This window comes from Pelobates fuscus, chromosome 6 (assembly GCF_036172605.1).
Source record: "Pelobates fuscus isolate aPelFus1 chromosome 6, aPelFus1.pri, whole genome shotgun sequence".
NCBI classification, from domain to species: domain Eukaryota; kingdom Metazoa; phylum Chordata; class Amphibia; order Anura; family Pelobatidae; genus Pelobates; species Pelobates fuscus.
In genome coordinates, this window is record NC_086322.1 from 128,567,027 (window position 1) to 128,570,938 (window position 3,912).

Here is a 3,912-nt window from a genome sequence, read left to right on the forward strand (position 1 = left end):
GAGGAAGAGACCTTCAATGACATCAATGAGGACAAGGAACGGGACATGGCTAGCTTGGTATCCAACCTTGTGCAAATGGGGAGTTTGCAGTTGTGCAAATGGGGAGTTTGCAGTTGTGCAAATGGACTGTTTGCGGTGCGTTAAACGGGGAGTTTGGTCTGTCACTGTGAAGCGGGCGTAACCCTTACACTACCTGATCGATACAACATCATACCTGATGTTTTAAAGCACGTTATTCCAAACAATTTAGGTGATTTATGCCCTTTATGGATTAAAACCAGACTCTGCATCAACTATGTAATTTTCCATGGGAGTTTTGCCATGGATTCCCCTCCGGCATGCCAAAGTCCAGGTGTTAGTCCCCTTGAAACAACTTTTCCATCACTATTGGGGCCAGAATGAGTCCCTGTGGGTTTTAAAATTCGCCTGCCTATTGAAGTCTATGGCGGTTCGCCCGTTCATGAAAATTTGCGGAAGTTCGCGCTTGCGAACGGAAAATTTTATGTTCGCTACATCTCTAGTCACCATGCAAACTGGAAGGCTGCATTACTTAATTCTAAATTCATCTCATTCTTGCATTAAAGTGAAAGAATCAAAGGAACAATCTCAAAAGCAGACATGGTTCTTTTATGAAACAATCTGCATTATTATTATATCAATATTGAAATTATTCTCCAACTCCATTTCAACATTAGCTGAAAGACCTGAAATATAGATTTCCTTGTGTACCGAGTAACTTAGTAGTGTCATCCAGGATGTGATTGGAACTGTAAGCCATGGCAATGTCTGTCACAAATAGAATTCCAAAATAACTATAGCCGGTCTAGCCTAGACCTATATACATTTTAAATTAACTTAAAATTGCCCCCATATACATTGAATACATCATCACAATGACACAATGTATTCAATGTAGAAAAGATTTAACATTTCATCAGTGCCGCTTTGTGGGTGTTAACTTTCGTGCAACACCCACCACCTGGCATCTTCTTTGGTTTGCCCTGTTTGAGATTCATCCCCAAGTAGGGCAAATCTTTTCAGTGACGTCAGCATGCTGGCTTTGTTGCTAGCGTGCCAACGTCGGAACGTAAGCGCGGATCTCTGTTCCTATACTCCATAGCCATGCGCTGTGGTTGCTATGGATGGAGAGCAGATGGAGTTCCTGTGGATCATGGCTGACAGCTGGGAGAAAAATAAATTTTCTATTTTTTTTTTCCTTCTAATCTATACATTTTCTAGCACATTGTATATATAAAACCTTATGCTCAATCTAATGAGCAGAAGTTGCTTGGCGCACATGTGACCTATAATATTAAATATAATTCAGTTTTGAAAAGAGTTCAACTTTTGTGGGGGGGTGGGGGGGGGGGGGTTGTGTTCCAATAAAATTTGGCTCAAAAGGTTAGCTTTAAGATGCAATTTCCATAAAAAAAAAAAACAAAAAAAAAATTAAAAAAAATCTTATTTTAAAAATGGACACTAAACCTCATTATAGAAAATTTTCTCCATACTTACCGTAATTTTCTTTTCCTGGCTATAATTCATGGCAGCATCACTAATGGGTTAGCTCCTCCCCTAACAGGAACAGGACAGGAAACAATTAATCAATTATCAACCAGACTATAGGTATAAAAGGTCCCTCCTCCTTCTAACCCACAGTCTAGTATAAAGCTAAAAAATTATTTGGGAGGGTTGCTGATGCTGCCAGGAATTATAGCCAGGAAAAGAAAACTACGGCAAGTATGGAGAAAATTTTCTATATTCCTGGCCATTCATGGCAGCATCACTAATGGGTAATACCCAAGCTCCGTAATCAAGGGAGGGTTAATAAAAACGAGACTCCAATATTATGCTGCAAGGAGATTCACTGAGGCCAAAACCCATCTACCGAAGGATGATGAGGAAGAGACCACATCCAGTTTGTAATGTTTGATGAAGGTTATAGGTGACGATCAGGTGGCTGCCCTGCATATGTCGTCAGAAGGAACCTCTGCCCAATTAGCCCAGGAGGTGGCCAATGCTCTCGTAGAATGGGTCTTTATCTTTTCCGGAGGAGATAGATTTTTTAGTTTATATGCCATTTTTATGGTATTAGAAACCCAACGCCTTAAAGTAGCTGTAGAGGCCGCCTCCCCTTGTCTGTATCCTGACGGGATAATAAACAATTGCTGCGATTTTCTAAATCTGTTTGAGACCTCTATATATTTCATTACACATTCTCTCACATCCAACTGATGGAGTTTACCTTCTTCCGCAGAAGAGGGGTTTTGGTAAAAAGATGGTAGAACCACTTCTTGAGCCAAGTGAAAACTAGAAACCACCTTAAGTAGGAATTCCATTCTAGGTCTAAGGATAATTCTATCATGGAAAACCTGAACGTGATTAGGATCACTGGAGAAGGCTTGAATTTCAGATATTCTTTTTGCTGTAGTGATTGCAACCAAGAACAAAGGTCTTGTATGTCAGATTAATAATACCCAACTCATCCAACGGAGCAAAGGGGGTTTCTGAAAAAACATCCAGTGCTAAAAAGGAAGATCCCAAGGAGGAGCATAGTTTCTAGATGGAGGTCTTATACGTATAGCTGCCCTAAAGAACCTCGCAATGATAGGGTCTAATGCCCAGGAGGTGTTACACAGGGCCGATAGAGCTGATGACTGCACTTTCAAAGTGCTCAAGCTTAGGCCTTTCTCTAGACCTTTGTTTAGAAATTACAGAATATCTATATTCGAAGGCTGTAGGAAATTCTTTGATTTCTTATTTGCCCATAATCGAAAAAAAAACCATATCCTGTGGTAACATGCAGAGGTGGAATTTTTCCTGGATTTCAGCAGTGTATTCACCACCGGTTCTGGTACTCCTTGCTCTAAAAGTCTCTGCTTTTCAAGTGCCAAGCCGCCAATTTCCATTGGTTTGGATTGGGATGCATCGCTGGACCTTGTATTAACAGATCCATTCTTGGAGGAAGAGGCCATGGAGGACCCAAGCACATTTTGTTCAGGAGTGAGAACCACTGTCTTCTCAGCCAACTCGGAAGTATAGCAATCACAGTCTTCCTTTCCTTCCGAATTTTCCTCAATCTGTGAATCATAGGCAGGGGAGGGAATGCATACCCCCAGATCGAAGTCCCAAGGACGGGAAAAGGCATCTTGTCCTGCTGATTGATATTCTGCCTTTAGATAAAAAAAACTTTGGGACTTGAGCATTCCGATATGAAGCCATCAAATCGACCTGGGGTGTGCTTCACCTTGATGCTACTGCGCATGCTCCGCCCTCCGAACCCGGAAGTAGCACCCAGACGGGGCAAACAAGCAGGATTTCTTTCTCCAGCATGAGAAAACACAAGGGAAAACAAAATAAAAACACTATATTGCCAACATGAATTTCAAAGCAAGCACATTCAGGGTAAGACCAAAGATTTTCAGTCACTTACCCAGCTTCTCTTCTGCCACAATTCTGAGGGGGTTATTGATACTTAAAGGGGAATTTTTAAGGATACACCGACCCCACATCCTTTTAAGTTATAACAGCCCTGTTACTCCATTAAAGAGGTACATATACTATAATGTACCTTAACTCAGTTAGTCCTGCTCTTGCAGGCTGATTACTGAGTTCTTCAGATAAAGAGAGGCTGACCTTTATCTGGAAGGAACCGAAGGTACACATGGGAAGGTGGCCTCAAAAGAAAATTATTAAAGGTATAATTCCTGTTTGTCCTGTTAAGGACAGAAAAAAAGTATGTGGGTTAGAAGGAGGAGGGACCTTTTATACCTATAGTCTGGTTGATTAATTGTTTCCTGTCCTGTTCCTGTTAGGGGAGGAGCTAACCCATTAGTGATGCTGCCATGAATGGCCAGGAAAACAGGTTGCTATAAATTGAGCCACCTATTTTATGTTCTCAAAAAAGTTACC